A 21,181-nucleotide genomic window follows, 5' to 3' on the forward strand; every position below is an offset into this window, starting at 1 on the left:
GATAGACTATTACAGAAGCAGTTCTGAGAACTACCCAGTTGTCTTTGCAATGGGTTTGTTTGTTTGTATGTTTTGAGATTTCTGATTTTTTTTTTTGATTTTTAAAAATTGAAGTATAGTTGATTTACAATGTTTCAGCTGTACAGCAAAGTGAGTCAGTTATCATACATACGTATATATACTTATATATATTCTTTTTCAGATTATTTTTTATTATAGGTTATTACAAGGCATTGAATATAGTTCTCTGTGCTATACAGTAGGTCCTTGTTGTTTATCTATTTGATATACAGTAGTGTGTATCTGCTAATACCAAATTCCTAATTTATCTTTCCCTCACCTTTCCCCTTTGGTAACCATAAGTTTGTTTTCTATGTCTGTGAGTCAATTTCTGTTTTGTAAATAAGTTCATTTGATCATTTTTTTTAGATTCCACATACAAGTGATATCATATGATATTTGTCTTTCTCTGTCTGACTTACTTCACTTAGTAAGTAATGATAATCTCTAGGTCCATCCATGTTGCTGTAAATGGCATTATTTCATTCTTTTTTATGGCTGAGTAATATTCCAGTGTGTGTGTGTGTGTGTGTGTGTGTGTGTGTGTGTGTGTGTATCACATTTTCTTTTTCCATTCTTCTGTTGATGGACATCATTTAAGTTGCTTCCATGTCTTGGCTATTGTAAATAGTGGTGGGTTTTTATTCATTCCAAGAGTGAAAGGAAGCAGATGTGGATGGTTATTCTTCAAAAGAGTAGATTTCTTAGCACAGTTATCTACAAATTCCCATTCACCAAATGAATGCCATCCTCATTCTATTCTTGCTTCGGTTAACAATGCCATAGTCGTAAGAGCATAATGGAAAGAACTTTCCTATGAGTAAGTTCTGGCTTCACTGCTTATTAACTGGAATTTGGGCAAGTAACTGTACTCTTTGAGCCTCAGTCTCCTTGTGTTTAAATGAATTTAACAACATCTGCTCTACTTACCAACCTCACACGGTTGGTGAGAGAGTCAATGTGATAACTTGGTTAAAGAACCTCATATGCCAGCAATTGTTAATGCAGAGGGGCAGTCTCTCCTGGAAAGAATATATCCACATTTCTAGGCATAGTGAAAAAGCACTGAAACTACAATTTTATTTAGAAAGCAACACTCAATAAAACTTTCTGCGTTGATTCTCACCTGGTGGCAGCTCCTCATAGGCAGATAGGGCCGTGACAAATATTTAGATTTTTTTTTCCAAAAGCGATAGGATTTTGAAAAGTTGTATAACACTCATCTATGTAAATATAAGATTTTAGTTCTTTGATTTCCATTACACTTAGCATACTTATCTGCCTTGTGTTAACAAAGAGGTACAGATTATAAACAGGAGGCAAAGACTTCTTGTGTTGCCTTAATCTGGTGTTTTTGTTTGTTTGTTTGGTTGGCTGATTGGTTGTTTAAAGCAACTTTACACTTAAAACCTTGAACCTGACTCTCCTTTAGTACCCCAATCCTTTGAGAGACTTCAAAGGAAACCTGATAGGAACATGGCATTTGAGCAGGTAACCCCAAGGAATGGCAATCTCACAGGAGGTTTATTTTATTTTACGTTATTTTATTTGGGAGACAGAGTGTTACAAATTTCATCCTCAATGGTAGAAACAGTTGCGTTGGCTTGACTGCAGCTGTGATAAACAGAGCATTCCTTGCTGCTTTGCACGTAGATGTTTATGCATGGCCAGCACCGTTAACTCACACACCTACGGATTTCATAAAATCTGAGTGAAAACAATCAGTGCAAAGGTTCAAATTCTGAGGCACACTTTAGAAATTTCAATCCAAGCTCCACATCATTATAGTGAAAATGCTAACGTTACTTCTCTATAAAACATTAATTTTTTTACCTGTCTTTATCTTTTTGTAAGCATTTGTTTCTCTCTGTATTTAAGGAAGAATTTCTATGATGAAAAAACATTTTGGGGGAGGAGAACTGATCAATTTGGCTCCTCCCCATTGTTTACAATTTATATGTCTGGGGACAAGGTATCTTATCTTCCCTACTTTTTGTAAAATGGAGATAAATCGATAGTGATTTGATGAGAATAAAAAGTCAATATATATATAAAACATATGGAATATCGCAGTAGATGATTCATAAATAACTGTTGATTTCACTCTGAACTTTTTTTTCTTAACAACTCATCTGCTTCTATCTCACTTTGATTCTCAATTTTGTTTCTCAAATTTCAGGTCTAGAAGGGCTTAGAGGTGGAAGTAATCCATTACGACACTAATTCTATAGACTAGGGAAGATGCTAGAGGCCAGAAAACTGAAGTAGGTTTCTACTTCATGGGATCTTGGGATCCCACGATCCCATGAAGTCTCAGAACCAGGACTATCCATGTTTCCTGATTCCTAAACCAATGATCTTTCCATTGTACAATATTTAACTATTTCTTCTGTTAATCAGTAGAGCTTATTTCAAGCCTACTTTGCCTAAAGTTATTTGTAAGACCGTGATATAAGTTTTTAATTTGAATATTTTGTTTCCAACTCATGGGATCTTTTCAGTCCCTGGAGCTTCACTGTACTGCTATCTTCAATGTTCACGCCAATGAAAAGGCATGTATCAGAGGTTATTTACAACAGGTACTCTCACAATAAACTATTCTTAGATGATCCACAGCATGAGTCAAGACTTTCAGTACCTATCACAACCACAAACCCTTCCAAGGACTCCTGTCCATAGCTGCTGCTGAGCAAGGCTGCCCTGGGAGCTTCCTTCCTTGTTCTTTGGCCATGGTTCTCTACTACTTTCTGCCCTCAGCTGATTGGAGCAAAGAGTGGGCACCTGACCAAAGGCAAACAACACATGGGCTTGTCAGCATCCTATGAAGAGGCCTGGAATGAAAGCTTTAACCAAAAAAGATGAAGATGAACAGAACCAATTAGATTCTACTTCGGGGAAAGAACCAATTAGTGACTAACAAGTGCTATAATTCATACTTTGCGTATTACACAAACTCCAATACTATTCTATTGTAAAAGTGAAGAAAACTGAGTCATTAATTCACTGTCTATAATGGTGGTGATATGAGTAGAAACTTAAAAACATAAACAACATGTTCATAAAAAACATAAAGCCATGGAGGAATTCCCTGGTGGTCCAGTGGTTAGGACTTGGTGCTTTCACTGTCATGGCCCCAGGTTCAGTCCCTGGTTGGAGAACTAAGATCCTGCAAGCTGCCCAGCGTGGCCAAAAAATAAAACAAAAAACTACAAAAAATATATATATATATAAAGCCATGAAATTGAAATGCATTACCTTTAAGCTTTGGTCTGGATATCTCAACAAACTAAAGAAAGAATAACATTAAAAAAACCTAGAAATATGAACCAGTAGATATCCTTAGGTCTTAAATTTTCTAATTTAGAAAAGTGTGATCTGTGTGGTGTTTCATGTTATAAAGGTTTTCAAACTTTAATCAAAGACATCTTTCCTGTCCAGGCAAAATACACACCATAAGATATCTCTAAAAGCCAGTGGTTAAGAATCTGCCTGCCAATGCAGGGGACACGGGTGTGAGCCCTGGTCCGGGAAGATCCCGCATGCCGCGGAGCAACAGATCCCGTGCGCCACAACGACTGAGCCTGCACTCTAGAGCCCACGCGCCACAACTACTGAAGCCCACGTGCCACAACTACTGAAGCCCGTGGACCTAGAGCCCATGCTCCGCAACAAGAGAAGCCATCACAATGAGAAGCCCGCGTACCACAAAGAAGAGTAGCCCCCACTCGCCACAACTAGAAAAAGCCTGTGCACAGCAAGAAAGACCCAACGCAACCAAAAATAAATAAATAAAAATAAAATAAAATAAAATAAAATAAAATAAAATTTTTAAATAAGTTTAAAAAAAAAGTCTTTAATATTGCCAGTAACATTATCAAGAGAACCAAAGGATCTGTGTAAACATTTTGTAATAGTGATTTGAATAACTTAGTGAGGAGACTTGGAGAAGCCAAACTAGGTAAGAGAGTGAGGTTAGGAGGGGCAAACGGAAAAAGAAGAGGGGCAAAGAGCACAGGATCCAAGGTCAGGTGTGGGCCAATGGTTGTCCATAAGATATGTCAGTTGGAATATTTCATGATCATGGATCAAATTGTCTTTATAATTTCATGAAAAATACCATTTAAAATTTGTTTTAAAATGATGGTTCTTTCAAACTACCATACCAGACAGTGTCATTTGTAAATCATTTTGTGATTAATCTTGTAACCTTTTGGGAAAATATTCATTCCAGGGCTCCAGATTTTCTCCACATTTGGTTGACTTAGACCTCAGATTCTTTCATAGCCTGTTGGCCATTCTGACTGAAGCAGCACCTCTCCAAAAATTAATACTGGTCATTTCAGTCCAGAGAAGATGTGCCTACTTATAAGAATCACTTTGAAAAAAAATCTTGATGGATTTCAGGAAGATATTTAGAAATCAACTTTGGAGAATTTTACTGTTTTTATATTAACATTTTACCCCTTAATTGTGTTTCCCCTCTTATTTTTCCATTTGGTTTTATGCAGAAATGATTGGAATGTAAAACATGAAGAGAGGACACTGCACACATTTGGCATTATTTGGATCAAGCACCTGGTTGATTTAAATCAATTATATCACTTCTACCTCCACTGCCAAGCACTGGTCCAGGCCACCCTCCCCCTCACCTGGATTATGGCAACAGCTCCCAGCCAATCTCTCTGCTTCCCTTCTCACTCCTCCAATCTATTCTCAACAAAGACACACAAATAAAGGGATATTAATTGTATCACTTCACTCCCCTTCATTCATTTAATAAGCCTCAATCACATCTCTTCAACAGATTTCCATCCGTCACAGTGGGAAGAATAAAATCCCCACTTCCCACTCTAGATTTTAAGGCCATCCTTGATCTGACCCCTGCTTCTCTTTCCAGTATTGGCCCCGACTCCTGGGGTCATAACCCTCTACTGGACTTCCTTCATTCAATGTCTGGAACACACAGCCTTTCTCCCCTTAAGGCTATGCCCATGCTATTTGCTTTCCCCGCAAAACTCTCTCCCTCTCCTCCCCAGTTTTTGCTTACAAAACTCCTTCTCATCCTTTTGAGGTTAAATACCACCTCTTGAAGGACTTGACCACCCATCTCAAGTATTCCACCTCCTCTACTTCAGTCCCTTGCTGGTTAAAAGCTCTCTCCCTCTCCTCCCCAGTTTTTGCTTACAAAACTCTTTCTCATCCTTTTGAGGTTAAATACCACCTCTTTCAGCAGGACTTGACCACCCATCTCGAGTATTCCACCTCCTCTACTTCAGTCCCTTGCTGCTTACCTTCATAGCACTTACCATAATTTGAAATCATCTTATTCATTTATTGTGTTTTATCCATAAGGGCAGACAAATGGCTGGTCTGCTGACTCTTTTATTCCCAGCATCCAACACAGTGCTTGGCCCAGAGTAGGTATCCAATAGGTATCTGTTGAATGAATGAAAACAAAATGAATGATGTTTTCCCTTCCCAAATCTTTGCCATCAACTTGATCTGAGAGTTGAGAGTATAATGGCTGAATTGTCTAAAGAAAGTCTAGGTATCCGTTACATTTCTTATATTCAGAAAATGGCCCAGCTCTAGTGCTGGAGCTGAGTGGCTAGACCTGCTTTCCTGTGGGAGGGGCTGGGGGTACCATCCATCCCATGGAGCCCATCATTTCCCATCATGTGTCATGCCTACACTCAGCTTTTCGTTGTCCCAGGTTTAGTGCCATCCGGAAGAGATGGGAGAACATAAGAATAGGAAAGTCCCAATGTAGAGTTTCCTGTACTCCACCAGGGAATGGAGGGTGGTTTAAAGCAGGTTCTCTGGACTAGAGTCCAGTGATTAAAATGCAAATAGTCAGGACAATAGCAGATGGGTACCCCCTGAGCACCATGCAAGTTGTTCCAAAGACCTCAGATTGAGTTTGGGAGCTACTGGAAGAACTTGAAACACAATCGTGCATCAACTTGAGAGAACGCTTTCAGATGCTGAAAACTTTCCGTATTCCAAGGGCATGTTTGTGAACTCTTTTCTCCAACCCCCAACTCTCTTGCCCTTGGGGACATGTGACTCTGGGTGGAGTTACATAAGCCCTGAGCTCTTTCTCTCTAGTGGATATAGACTGGGATCTTCCACGGGAGATTCATTTGTAAAGGGATACGTCTTTCCATGGGTTCTTCATAAATTGGGGCGGGAGGTGACACTATCAATTGTTCTTTAGTGCTAAGCATCAGAATTGTATGGCAGGGGGAAACCTCACATAGTCCAGGGGATGCTGGAAGTTCCTACTCTCTGGGTGAATAGAGTTTATCAGCTAAGCTCCTCTGGGGAAGATGACCTGGTAAGACTGGACACCCAGAGAATCTGACAGGGGCCAAAGCCAGAACTGGGGCTCTGAATTATGACCCAGATGTCCAGTGGGAGAAGTAGCTTGAGAAAGTCCTACAGAAAAGTCCCTCAGTGGTTGTGTTTTTTTACAAGCTCCTCTTTGACTTCACCCCCGCCTCTACCTTTGTTTGTTCAACCTTTCATTTATTGACTTTAAAATAAACTTTAAAAAAATGTAATACAATAGTGATTCAGTGGCTCAGTGATCACGCAGCCCTTGCCCTAAAAAATGAAACAATTAAAATCCAATCAGTCCTGATAACATTTTGTACTATGATGCTAGACTTCCCTTTGCTTTGACTCCTCTCCTTCCGGCATCCTGTTCTGGGACAGAAATGACACCACAAAGGTTTCCTGTGCCTGTCCTCTCCACTTCTGACCCCTCACTACATCCTCTGTCCACCTATTTGGAGAGCAATGATTTGGTTCCTCTGGAATTCCTCCCTCTCCATATGCTTGATGACACTTGTTGCTAATTTGGGATGCCATAAATGCTGGGCAAGGTCTGGACTGAACTCTTGTCGACTGTTAGTCTCCTAGTTACTTGCTTATTAGCAAAACGGAAAATGTAATATTTCCAGCTATTATCGGTCCTAATTTGTTGAGGGTCCCTCCTCACTGCAGTCTGCCTGACTGTTCTGAATATCTGAAACAACTGAAATCCTTAAACTCTTTCAGGTACTTTCTGAACGCTCACTTATTTTGAAAAGACATTCTTGAGGTGTCAGAAATCAGTGTCCTTTGGGGCAACCAGAGAGAGGGTCCTCTGGATGGAGCCTGAGGTCAAGGCCACCAAATCGGGGACTGAGGAGGTGCCCCCTGCTGTTCACTCTTCAGAGCCTTCCCTTCCCTCTCTGGGGAATCTTGTGTATGTAGAATTAAGGTTTCAGCCTATTGCGTAAGAGCCAACGGCCACGCTTAATTCTGTGGTCTGCGGAACACTTCACACATGGTTGCCAGTCAGAAGATATTAAATGGTAGTCATGACCATAATACCATAGAAAAATCATTAGAAGAAGTTGGGTCCTGTCACCTTCATGGCACTCTCCTCCCAGCAAGTTAACAACCAATGGGGTTGGGAGGTCGGGCCAGGTGCAGAAATGAGCCCCAGGCTGTGGGTGGAGGTGCTGCTTGCTGTGTGCACATCTGCCCTGCGTCAGGAGGCCTTGGTCCCAGGCCCTGCGCTGCCTGCCTGCTGGCCCACCGCCTCTGGACACTCACCGCTGCAGACACACAACTGGAATTAACTTCCCAACTGCACACGTAGGCCACATATTTTTGTCTTCTTTCTTAAAGTGAAATCATTTTTTCCTATCTATTGAGAGACGCTGTTAACTCATTTTCTCTGAACTCACACCTAAACAGGATCACTGATGCCTCAGAAACCAGGACTTCAATATTGGCCTTCTTGGAGTCTGCATGTCCAGAGCTGAGAAATTCTAGAAATGTTTAGCCAAGTGCTTGGCACAGAGATCACACTCAGAATGTAGTTTTCTGAAGGAAGGAAAGAGAAAGGAAGGGCGGTGGTGATGTTTTCTGATATTCTAAAACCCAGAGACATTCAAGGGTTAAGCCCTCTTTGGGTCATTCCAAGCCTTTCAAAGTAATCTAAATCTAAGAGAAAACACCTACTTCTTTGCTCCATGCTCTTGTGACAGAGATCTGGAGAGGCTGGGAAGGATAGAATAACAACAGTTACATTAATGGTACCTAACAGTTACTGAGAACTTTTTACAAGTCACTCTGGAAACCTTTTATATGCATGGGCTCACTGGATTCTCAAAGCAACCCTATGGATGATGTAGGTTATACTGTTATCCCTCTTTTAAAGATGAGCAGACAGAATCTAGAGAAGTTAAGTAACAGGTAGGAAGTCTTGGGGGGACTGAATTAGATCTCACATTCACTTAGGAATTTTTTAAAGAACTTTTGTGAAGGTTCTGGGAGGCTTCTCCCCAGTGCCAAGTTCTCTTTGGCTTTGAGCTGGCAGAGTGTGAAGTAAGGGGCCCAGTGTCCCCATTTGCTGTTGCTCTAAATTTGAGTCTGACTTGACAGTGATGCTACACTGTGTCCTCTTCCCAACTCTCCATCAGCCAGGATCTCCTGGTTCTCAGGACCCCCATGCTTCTTCTCTTTATTGCCTCCTCATCTTCCGGGGGGCGGGGGGGTGTGTGAGGGACGACGGTTTGGTCTCTTTCAGCTGGATGTCATCAAGGCTTTTCTGAGTCGCTGCTATGGAGACAAAGCCCAGGTACCGTTTCCATTTGCCACACTTGCTATTAAAAGACAGGCACGGCTTGTGAGCCCAAGATGTTCAGTGAATCAACCTGGAACTTACCCCTTTTTAAAAATTTTAATAGAGGGTAATTCATGCAAGTTTGTTGGCAAGCCATCTGCCTCGGGGACCCAGCACAGGTTAGATAATTAAACTCAACCTGTTCCTGCATGGCTGTCTGACTTACCGTTTACCTTGTCTCAGACTCCTCAGCTCCAAAAACCCACTCTCCAAACTGGTTAACTCACTGTTTTCCCCAAACACCTGTCTCGCCTTCTTATTTTTCCTCGTGCCATTCCATCCACCTGGAATGCCCTTACTTTCCCTCTCCCTCTCCAGATCCTTTTCATGTGCTTCACAGCATGTTCCCTGATCACCTCCCTCACAACTATCCTTCTCCCGCCCCTGAATTCCAATCATGATGAATTCTATATAATTCAGCTGGTAATTAATCATACGCAACCTTATGATATTCCTTCCATTGTTACCCTGAACTGTTATTTAAATCTTTAATTTTAATATAACTGTTTCCATATGTTTGCCTCGTTGCCATAATTGGAATATAAGATCATCGAAATCAGGAGATATAGCATATAATTGTATTACCTTTAGTCCCTTGTATGGGGCTGAGTTGCAGATTTTTCTTTTTCTTTGTGATTTATTTATTGGCCAATTAGACAATCAAAATGATAAAACTTTATCAAATTACTTTGGCAATAACAGATCATAGTTAGTGGGTGATAAACATGTGTGGGTGTTGGGAGAATGTGGTCCTTTCGTCCTTGAGGTGTGTTTTGAACCAAAGCACTGAGGAATGAGTGGGAAAAGGGGAACCATGCTTGAGGTATAGCAGGATAAGAAGGCATTTGTGAAGGAGTCCACTGGCCAGATCTCCTGCAGACAGCTTCCTTTCTGCTCCTTCTCTTCCAAGTGAGCACATATTACTCTAGAAAAATGCTTCCATAACCTCTTGCCTTATCTTTCTCTTCTCCTCCAGCCACCTGGCAACACACACACACTCATATTCCTTCTCCTTTCCTCTCATCTCAAGCCCTCATGGAGACACAGTCTAATGCTTCCACTCTGACTGAGGTATCTTCCTCTGCTCCTCAAGTCCAGGTACTTTGAAACTTCACTGTAGATAGAAATTTAAAAATTACAATATTACCTTAGATAAATTTAGTGTATGTGGTAGACAGCCTCTAAGACAACCTCCAAGGATCTCTGCTGCCTGCCAGTATTCATAGGTGTGTAGAGTTCCCTCCCTTGAACACAGCATGGACCTAGTGACATGTTTCTAATGAGTAGAATATACAAAATTGATGGTTTGTCACTTTTAAAATTAGGTTGCAAAAAAAACCTCTGATTTCTGTCCCATGCACTTCTCTCTCTCTCTCTCTCTCTCTCTCTCTCTCTCTCTCTCTCAGCCTTCCCTTGGAAGGAATCCGGTGATGGGCTGTGAACAGCCCTACAAAGAGGCCCACATGGAAACTGATGTCTCAAGGGCCTGAGACCTGCCATGTGAATGAGTTTGTAAGCAGATCCTCCCCCAGTCGAACCCTAAGATGAGACTGCAGCCCTGCCAACACCTTAATGGCAGCCTTGGGAGAGATCCTGAGCCAGGGAACTGGGCTAAGCTACCGAGATTAAGTCATACTCACTGTGAAATTATAAATGTTTGCTGTTTTAAGCCACCAAGTTTTAGAATTATTTGTTAGGCGGCTATAAACAACTAATACAGTATTTAATTATGGTAAACCATTCGGGAGATGGCCAAGATTGCCTGAATGCCTCTGATTATATTTACAACATTTTCCTTCTGAGAGCTTGAAAAATATGGATGGTTCATTTCAGATACAATGATTGAGTTGACACTAAGGTGGTTGCTACATCTCCTATTTGCTGCCTGCCTTTCATCATGGTGAAACCAGCTGATGCTTAGCAATATAGATCATGAGCTGGGCAAGGATTTTACAGCTAGATAAATATCTGGTAAAAGAGGCAGCACGAAATGAGTCACTTAGCCAGCTCCAAATTTCAAGAAGTTCAGGGAAGTCTGGTATCCTCAATGGCTTAGTCTCTGAAGTTCAGCAAAATTTGAATAGCTTAGAAAAGAACTAAGCTATTATTTCACTATTTGTGATAATACCTTCCCTAGTCAGAATAAATCTCACTTGTTTAATGGAGGAACTGGGGCAGCAAACCACAGCCCACAGGCCAAACCTGTACCACTGCCTGTTTTTATAAATAAGGTTTTATTGGAACACAGCCACACCCATTTGTTTAGATATTGGCTATGGCTGCTTTTGCGCTGCAATGGCGGAGGTGAGTAGTTGCAACAGTCAGTGAAATCCACAAAGCCTAAAATATTTATCATCTAGCCCTTTACAGAAGAAGTGTGTTGATCTCTCCTCAAAGGCAATTATTTGCAGAATGTATTAGAAGGAACACTGTCTCTATGGGATGTTAATTAATGTTATATGGGAAACCAATGGGTTCTGTGGTCAAATGTTTAGGAAATACTGAGTTAAACAAAGTTAAACATGTTGCTTTTCACCGAACTTCTCTGAGCCCTTCATAAATCTCTAAGAGGAGGACATGGAATACTGCATTTTTTAAAATTTTTGACCAGGAAGCTCCTTGTTTCAGATCGCCTCTCAAGAGACTAGTGTCCAGCCCATGGGGAAATGCTACTCTAGAACTATGAAAGCAGCAGTTTTCAAAGTATTAACTTTGCAAATAAAATGGGGTAGACATAAACATCAACAACCTTTGATTTCTAAAAGCATCTGTAACAATTTGAAAATATGCAGAGAGATGGCCTTACTGATCGTGAGCCCAATATGAAATTGACATTAAGAAAGTCAGACATAAGAGGGAGGGAGATGCAAGAGGGAAGAGATATGGGAACATATGTATATGTATAACTGATTCACTTTGTTATAAAGCAGAAACTAACACACCATTGTAAAGCAATTATACTCCAATAAAGATGTTAAAAAAAAAAAAAGTCAGACATAAACAAGAAGTTGTATGTTAACAGTGGGCTCTGTCTTTGCAGAGATAGCCACACTCAAAATAATTTTAAAGTTGAAAGGAGAGCAATATGAGATTCTACTTCAGTAGGTCTCAAATTTTGTACCATGGAGTCCTCGTGCTTCATGTAGATACCTTATGGACTATTGCAGCTGGGAATTAAGGAGGATCTATATTTCAATAGCCAATTTGAAAAATGGCTTCTGTTACTCAAAAGAAGTTTGATAATCATTAATCTATTCCAAACTTTTGTTCTAGAAATGAAGGACAATGAAGAATGAAGATTTCTAGAGGACTAGAGAGATCATGGTCACAGACGGTCAGCCCTGGATCTACAGCCAAGGTTCAGACCTATGTTATGACTGTCCTTTCCCTCACACCATGATGTACTGGTTAAGGCCTGTGGATATATTTTGTGGGTAACTGGCAAGGGTTAGAGGCCCAGTCTTTAAGCCTGGGAAACTGCTAGCTCCATTCACAACCCCAGTCTGAACCAGCATGGGATGAGGAGAAGAACACCAGGAAGAGTTTGGTGAGTTCAAGTGAAGAAGATAAATTACAAAGTATGACACTGATATAATAGGATGTAGAGAGGGATGTTTCCTGTTGTCCCAGAAACATGGCCAAGGTCCAAAGCTGAGCTTGAAACTGTTGGTGATAAGCATTTTCCCAGAGGGCTCCATCTCCGAACTGTCCCCAGTCAAATTAAGAAATGAACTGAGTTGAGGATGGATGGGTAGTAACTAGTCTTTGGTGAAGTCCGTGTTCATGATGAAAGTCTCTTCCCTCATGTCTCTGTGGCCATGGAGGGTGCCTCCCTCTCCCCAAAGCCAAGTAAGGCAGTCTCCAAGAGAATCGTGAGTAAATACTGATGGTGACTCTGAGAAAGGGAGACTGGTGGGGTACATGCTGGGCTGCAGACCTCAAGTTCTCCTCTGGTGCAGCCACAGGAATGGGGCCTTGAAAGCTATTGAGAGAACGTGCTAGGAAACAAGAAATATGGCATGCTTTCCTTTCTATGTTCTAATGCCTGCAAAGGCAAGAGGAGAAAAGAGTGTTGACTTGATGCATATGACCTGGAGTCTTGGCGGGGGGGGGGGGGCGCCGGGGGAGGCATATTTGAGTACAGAGTCTAGTGTTCACTTAGAGGTTTCTGAAGGCAGTTTGTCTAGGTCCAGAGCTCCAGTCAGCAGGGCTGGTGTATGCCTGGAAATTAGATGCTGCAGCCCTACCCCATCTCAAGTCTCTGTGGACTTGAGGAAGTCTCTGTGGAAGAGGACTCCAGTAGTAGAGAACTCTCACAGTTCCATGTGAAACAACATGGAAGTTAGAAGGACAGGGGCCACGGAGCCATTCAAGATAACCACTGGACCAAGTGATGAGAAGCCCAACATGAACAAGGGGTTGGAGATGTTTATTAACGCTCAAGCCCAAGATACGACTGCCTTCTGGGTGGAGGGAGGAGTTCTCAGTGATAGAAGGGGCCAGGGAGAAGTTGAACACACATGAACACACACACACATGTTCACACATACACCTCCTGCACGCAGGCTGACCCATGAACTGAGAGCACCAACATCAGAAAGGACCAGACTGAAGGAGGGCTAGACCAGGACCCCTTCCTGTACCACATGCTCCAGTATATCTGCTCCCTCCCTGCTGACCATGCCACGATGGAGGCTTCTGGTGTCTAAAGAAAGGAGTCCAAAGAGAGGAGGCAGGAGGCAAGTACGTGAAGAGTGGACTGCCAACCTCCAAGCCATCAAGTGGAAGACACAACAGTGTGTGGGGGGAGAGGGTTGGGGTGGGGTAGGATACAAGATTTGAGTCTGATTTGAGACTGAAGTATCAAAATAAATATGACTGAGTCTTAAATAACAAAATGGACTGTTCTCATAACCAAAAGGGACAGGAAAGTTAGAGGAGCTGGCCAAGTTGCTGTTAAGGGAATTACTTCTCAGCAGGAAAGGTGGGTCAACATAGCCTAGTTGAAGGGGCTGTTATTGGATACGTATAAAACGGTTTCATTTGTATACCCAGAACATGTTGAGACGCCCCAATAAATTTGTTCCATAAGATAAACACTTTGGACAGAATTTTAATGTTTTCTTATTTCTAATGCTTTTCTTCTAAGGGATTCTGAAGGCAACATGCCAATATTTTCCCCGTTCTGCAAATTAGCACACAGAGAGAGTGGTGTTGGTTATCAAAGGGACTCTGAATCTATCTACAGCCTTCTGTCTTCTACTCATATCATGAGGCAGCTGACTCCCTCTCAGACCCAAATGTGATCCACTTCTAATTGGGAACAGAACTTTTCAATGCTTGAGCCCAAAACAAATTAAAAAGTAGAGGCTGAGGAGGAGGGGAAGGAGATGGGAAAAGTTTTGCTTTTCCCCTAATTTGAGAATCTGTGATTTCTCACTGGTTTTTATCAGTACCAAGATTTTTTTTGTTTTGTTTTGTTTTGTGGTTCTTTTCATGTCTCTTTTCTTTTTTTTTTTTTTTTTAATTTTCACAGTTCTCTATTCAAGACTAATTTTGTCTGTTTTAAAAAGTCCATCTGGCTTTTGTGTTATGGAAGCCCACACAAGCCTGCACCAACCGTTCTAGAAGCAACAAAGAGTTATCAAATGGACCGAGTTTCAAATGAAGGGACAGCAAGCTAATTAAGGGATGAGTTTCTTAATAAGGAAAAAAGCACAGTGGAGAGTTGAATGATGCCAAAACACATGAAAGTTTCAAGACTAAAACTGTGAGAAAAAAAAAAGCAGAAATGAGTTGGCCAATTTTTCAGGCCCCACTCAAAATAAATACATCTATTCCCATTTGTATCAACAGATGAATGTAAATATCACTCAAATAATCTCAAACTAACATTAACATTATACTGAAATATAAATAATTCTGAATATAAAGACAAGTTCAAGACATACCAAAATATAAATATAATAAAACTAGAAATAACATTACATTATATTTATTGTTAAGAGAATGTCACTGGTTTTCTTCAGAAACTTTATTTTTCTGCCTCAACCATACTTAGATTTCCCTCTTACATGCTATTTTGGACAGTTTAATTTTCTTTTAACAATGAATGACTAATGTCCTATAAAAGAAAACTTTTGCAAGGAAATCATTTTGTTCAAATGATTCCAGTACAAATGAAATGCAGTTTTTGGCTTTATTTTTAATATTTCATATCAATGTTAATGGACAAGGAAAGAGAAATCACCCAGGAAAGATCAATATTTTCCCATTTATTGAAAAGCTTGTAGATTTAAAATGTATATTCCTGCCATATTTGCATGATTTGGGGTGGGAGGAGTGGTTTGAAGAGGTTTGAAAGCTCTTTCAATTTTGCCTCAAATGTGTTTAGGAAGCTGCTTTATCGCTATACCTCAGTTCACTCCTCAGAACAAGAAAACTGTTCATAACCACAGCAAACCCTGCATGCCTCTAGGAAATGAATTAAGAATCCATTTGTGAGATGTTTCTTTGAATTTCATAAAGAAATGGCATGTTATAATTGCGTGATACCCCAAAGTGAAATCAGGGTGTGGTTATGTTGGAGCATTTCTTTGGTTGAATTAAAGATAAACAGGCAGCCCCTTCACAATCTCTCACTTTTCTGAAAGTAGATTTCCTCAAGAGAAAATCAAATTGTTGCAAATTATAGAAATAGAGAGAAGACAGAGAGATGGATGGAGAATTCTGAGGAGGGCAATAGACCAGCCAAGCTCAGAAAACTCAGTTACCATCCTGTTAAAATATAACCCACAAAATGTTACACCATAGCATCCTTCACAGCCATCTGCTTCTGCCATTATCTTTGATTCCCACAAACAGATTTCAAAAGTTGAATCTGGCCCTCAGTGAGTTTAGGAACATTTAGCAGGATTTTCTGGATGGGATCAGAAAAGCCACTAATTAACTCAGCATTCCTGGCTTCAGAGACAATCTACCTCTCATCCTTTCAATTAAGGCACAGCATAGTCTTATAATTCCTTGTGCCTTTTCACATCCTCCAAAGGACCTAGAATAGAATTTGAATATGTATATTATGCATTCCTATCCATTTCTCTGCATCTCCATTTCCACCCCTCCCCCCAGGCCTAACCACCATCATGTCATTGTTCCACATCTGGATTATTGCAGTAGCCACCTACTGGTTTCCTGTCCTCCACTCTAGGTTCCCTCCAATCTCTTCTCCACAGACAGAGTGAACTTTGTCAAAAGTAAATCAGAGCAGGCACTCCCCTTTTAAAACCTTCCAGTGACGTTACATTGCATTCTGGGGGGAAAAAAAAATCCCAACTCAATGTAATAGCTGCTAAAGCATTATATGTCAGTTAGCTATTGCTGCATAACAAATTACCCCAAACTTAGTGGCATAAAATAGCAACAATTTCTGTTGTGTCAATGGGATTTTGCTGATATCGGCCAGGTATGCCTGGGCTCATGGATGTATCTGTGAGTTGGCTGGGGTTCTGCTTCACGTAGCTCTCATTCTCCTACGTGAAGACTATGTGCTAATAAGCCAGATGTTAGTGAAGTTTTTTGTTGTTGTTGTTTGTTTTTTAATTTTAATTTGCAGCCAAACACAGTCTGGGAGTGGGCCTGATTAGGCAGAGCATGTACTATACCTAGGGCCCACAGCACTTTCAGGAGTCCAAAATTATTTTCATTTTACTTTAAAATCAGAAGAAAAAAATGAATATGATAAAAATAAATATTCAATAATGAGTCCATTAGTATTTTTGTCTTATACCAACACAGTTATAAAATATCATTTTGAATCATTTTTTCATAGATGATGTAGCCCTTGAAGGTAAAAGGGCCTAGGGTCACAAAAGCCATAATGCAAACTTGCATAATCCTAACTAATGAAGCTAGAACCCTAGAAAACTGATTATTGGTCCTGTTTTTTTCACTTCTGTAAGCCATGGAGATTTATGAAATTTCAATTTCATCCTTAAAAGAACAGGGAGTTAACTGGTGAGAGTTTCATCTAACCTCTCTGGAAAGTGGGTACCTCAAACACTGGGGCATTTCTCCCTGCATTCGTTAGCCTGCTCTACCCTAGTGCACTTGGATGTTTTCCTCTATCTAGGAGACACAATTTTTAATGAATATCATCCCACGATTGGTCTATTACTCTGAGGTGCTCATCATCAACTCATGACCATGAGTTGCTAATACAACACAGTTATGTGGAGAATTACTTTAGGCCTTTACCAAGAGCAGTGGAAGACTCTTTCTTGCAAGAGTTTATGCTATTTTCCAGGCAGAGTGTTTCCTCATTTTATTTACATAGAAGTCCTCTTTACATTTTGTTTACATGGAGGATGCAATCACATTGTCAATTCTCTTAGGTTTACAGAAATCTAATGCTGGCAGAACAACATGAGACTCAGAGGAGACATAAAAATGGAAGTTACCATTTGAAAAAGTGAGGCAAAACTATCTTTCACCTTTCAAGATAATTAGATTCAGTTTAAAAGAACTTTCCTTATCTGGCATAGTCTTGTCCTTCCCACAAGAATAAATATGCTTAGTCACCATATATATATATTTAGTTATTCCATCCTTTTTTAAAGAAGCTGTGCAAGTTTTTAGATCACTGCATAGAGTATATTCCAAAGTTCATTTGTCTTGTGAAACTATGAATTAGCTTTGCAATTTTAAAATTATTTTGACATAATTCTTTATTTTTTAATAGATAGTTCATTTCCTGTTTCCATGTGTCTCTTAATGATTATGTGAGAGCTTGGATTACTTTTCCTCTCTGGTCCCCAAACCACAAATGGGAAAAACTGCAATCCTGCAAGGGCCACGTAAGCTACCTAAATATTTTCACAGATTCTGTGATTTCTTTTTTTGATGAACTGGGAGAGAACGTTTCATGGCATTTTTACCCTTCCGGAATGTAGAATTCATTTAATATCTTCTCTGTTTACACATATTTCTTGGTATTCAGTATTCCTAATACCCACAGGGCTCCATAAAAATATGGCTTTTCAAGCCCTCCTCTTTCGGGGACTCCACAGGTCTTGTGGCCCATGAATTGAAGAAAACACTCCCTCTTCCTCAGCTCTCAGTTTGAATTATTGTGCTTAAAATTCCTAAGCTTGAGCTCACCTATTCCTCCCTTTCATTACACTTCTGAAGGTGATACTTGGACACATCCTCAAACAATGTGGAGAGACACTTGGGAACGCCCCCTGTAGCATCCTGGGCAGGAAGCACAGGGGGCCGGCCTGGGCCAACTCATCCAGGAGTCACCTGGAGAACAAGCTTGTGCTGAGCAAGGTGGCCACTCCCTCTCAGCTGTCTCCCTTTCTCACTTCTAGGAGGGGATCCCTGATTTCCCTTGTGGGACTAAGGCAGTGATTCTCAAAGGCTGGTCCCTGTACCAGCAGCATCAATATCACCTGAGAACCTGTTAGAAATGTAAATTATTGAGCCCCACCTCAGACCTCCTGAACTGTAAACCCTGGAGTTGGTACCCAGTCACCTGTGTTTTAACAACCCTTCCCGGTGATGACGATTCTCATGTTTGAGAACTACTGGGCTAAGACCTGGTTTTTATTAAAACTAAAAGTTAAACACACGACCTATTTACTTAGCACCTCCAGAGGCTTTTTGAAATCCGTGCTTCCTGGTCCCGATTAGATCGCTCTGCTTTAGGTGCTCACCGCAGCCTCTGCCCTTCCAGGTCCCAGGCAGTGTTGGCAAAGGGCCACTGGAAGAAGTGTGCAGAGTCTGTTTTTGACAGCGTCTCCTAGTTCCTTTCAGCACTTCCATCCTTTACATTTCTATCTGTGTCACAGTCACACCAACTGTTGTTCCCTGGATCTTTTAATCCCCTCCCACTCTAAGATTTCAGGTGGTAAAGGCTGAAATTGCTACTCTTTCCAAGACAACTTGAATTTTAATGCAATATCTTAAAGACCTAACAACCATCATTATCATCTGCATCTGTCAGGATACCTCGGTTATATTACACTGACAAACAACCCCCTAATCTCAGGGGTTTACAGCCATGAAGGGTTATAACCACTCCCATCGGATGTCCAGTGTGAATCAGTGGCGGAAAGGAAAACCTGCTGATTGAGGTGAACTGCAGGGGGGAACCCAGCTGGCAGCAACTAGAATCTGACCCGTGAATGTGGCAGAGGGAAAGGGTGTGGCAAAGCGCAGACTGGCCCACCAGGCTCTGTCCGGAAGTGACAGTGACATGGCTTTCCTTCCCATGTCATTGGCCAAACCTGCTAACGTGGCCACGTCTGACCTCAGCGGAACACTGGAGTTTCATCACGCCCCAGGGAGAAGAAATGGCTATTGCTGAACTGTGATATCATCTTAGCCCATCAACCAAAGGACAGACCACCAATATAGAATTTCAAACTCCGTGGTGGATAATGAGACAACCTCTGAGTGCACCTGCTGGGTGGGTCCGGGGTGGAGGGGGCTTCCCTGGCGGAGGCTGCTTCTTGATGGTCCTCAAGCACAGTCATGGGGACTGTTCCCCAGAGGAAAAAGGAAACTGACTTGGATGGCGTGCCACCAGAGGGCTGGCAACTGTGCCAGACCTTCTCCATTCATATCCTCACCTAATCCTCCTCTCAGCTGGAGAGAAAGGAACTAACCTTCTACAGACAGAAAAAGCCAAGGCCCAGAGCAATTTGAAACTTGCCCCTAGGGACACGGGATGCGGTAGAACTGGGATTCTGACTTCACGGGCGCCCACAACACTAGATCTGCTATCAGAGAGATGAAGGCTGGAGGAAAGACAGCTCTCTCTCACGTGGCAAAGCAAAGCAGTGACTCCTCCACGGAGCCCAGTGTTTCTGGGACAGAATCAGCCTCTAGTAGTGGGAGCGGAATCACCCTCAGGCCCGTGCGATCACTGCTGTCAAAGTGAAACTGTTTCCCCCACTATGGTTACACATTTTCAGGATTTTAATCAAAGGAGCAGTTCTTCAAATAAATGTAGGGAAAACTGTATTATTTTTATTTAATGAATATCAAATATTTTTTTTTCCAAATTATCTTTTATTTAGACAAAAAGGGCATATTTAGCAAAAGACGCACTGAGAAAAGAGTCGCCATGGCCCAGGAGACAGGGCTGGGAGGCGACAGGCCTTCGGAGGCCCTGCTGGGGAGAAGGGGTCTGGGAAAAGTGGCGAGAAGTCCTGGGTAAGTGCTGAATGGCGGGGGCCCCAGAAAGGGGAAAGCTCCAGTTGGATCAACACTCTTGGCAGGTCGTGGGTGGGATTCGCAGTGACCTCGCTGCTAACTCCTTTGGGGGTTTCCAGTTAGTGCTGCCGACTGGAGTGAGAGCCGCCCACTGGTTCCTGGAGGGCACCCACCAAGTCACAGGACAGGAAGCCCAGGATGGGAAGTGCAACGCGGGGTGAAGGCCAGGGAGAAGCAGGTGCTCTGCAGTGGCCCGGAAAGGTCCAGATGCTGAGGCGGAGTCGAGTCCTGTTGCGTGCGGGCGTTCCGCTCTGTCTCTGTCAGGCACTCTCTGCCTAGGGCCCGGGCATGGACGATGCTTCTCTTCAGGTGCTCCATGGCGCTCGTGCTGACAGCATAGGTCGGACGGGCCGGATCTCTTTGCCCAGCTCCTCTATGACCGACAGCAGGCCGGTGTAAGTGCTCTGGGAGCCCTGGGCGCCAGGTGGTTTCACTGCCTGCACGTAGCCCATGGAGGGCGGTCCACAGTCGTTAAACAGTGGTCTGAAAGGGGCAGCGGCTCTGGCACCGAGCCGGAGATGGGACACTTCCGGCTGTAGGGACTGGGGTGCCGGGCCCAGGGGTGCTGCTGGGGGCGGGGGCGATGGGTTTGTAGGACATCCTCAACTCCTGGGTGCCGCAGAAATCTAGAGTGTCCCTAGATGAATGAAATAAATAAACTAGTTTAATGAAACGAAAAAACTCCACCATTTTAGTAAAGAATACTTCATATCTTCTTTGCAGGAAGCTCTCTGGTTTACATCATTTATGGTGTATGGAAAGAAAATCTCTGGCTACATTTCAACTTCTAAACCATTGAACAATAAGCACCAATAATGCACATCAGAAGGTATCACTGGTGGAGAAACTAAGAGGGGAAAAAATCCGGGAAGCAGGAGAACAGAAAGCCTCCTGCAAAGTGGGTAACAAGCAGATAACTTTTGTCAACGCTGGCTCCAAAAGTGCTTACCTCACTCAGAAAGGGCACCGGAGCCCTCGATGCAAACACATCATGAAATTATGTCGATGCGACGCTGCACTCAGCAGCTCTATCAGCAGGGCTCCAGCTGACTTCAAACGCCTCCCAAGAACACCATGAACTAATAACCACGAGTGCTGTCCAGGGTCAACCCTGAAACACCCCAGGACACAAACACTCAAAGCCCAAGAAGGATGTGATCTTTC

The 21,181-nt window shown here is 42.1% G+C and overlaps 1 pseudogene; it reads right to left on the reverse strand.

Annotated features, from left to right (window-relative positions):
* Positions 1 to 20,134: 20,134 nt before the first annotated feature.
* Positions 20,135 to 20,617, reverse strand: LOC118906739 (annotated as a pseudogene).
* Between the last annotated feature and the right edge of the window lie 564 nt (positions 20,618 to 21,181).

Source organism: Balaenoptera musculus, chromosome 14 (genome assembly GCF_009873245.2).
Source record: "Balaenoptera musculus isolate JJ_BM4_2016_0621 chromosome 14, mBalMus1.pri.v3, whole genome shotgun sequence".
NCBI classification, from domain to species: domain Eukaryota; kingdom Metazoa; phylum Chordata; class Mammalia; order Artiodactyla; family Balaenopteridae; genus Balaenoptera; species Balaenoptera musculus.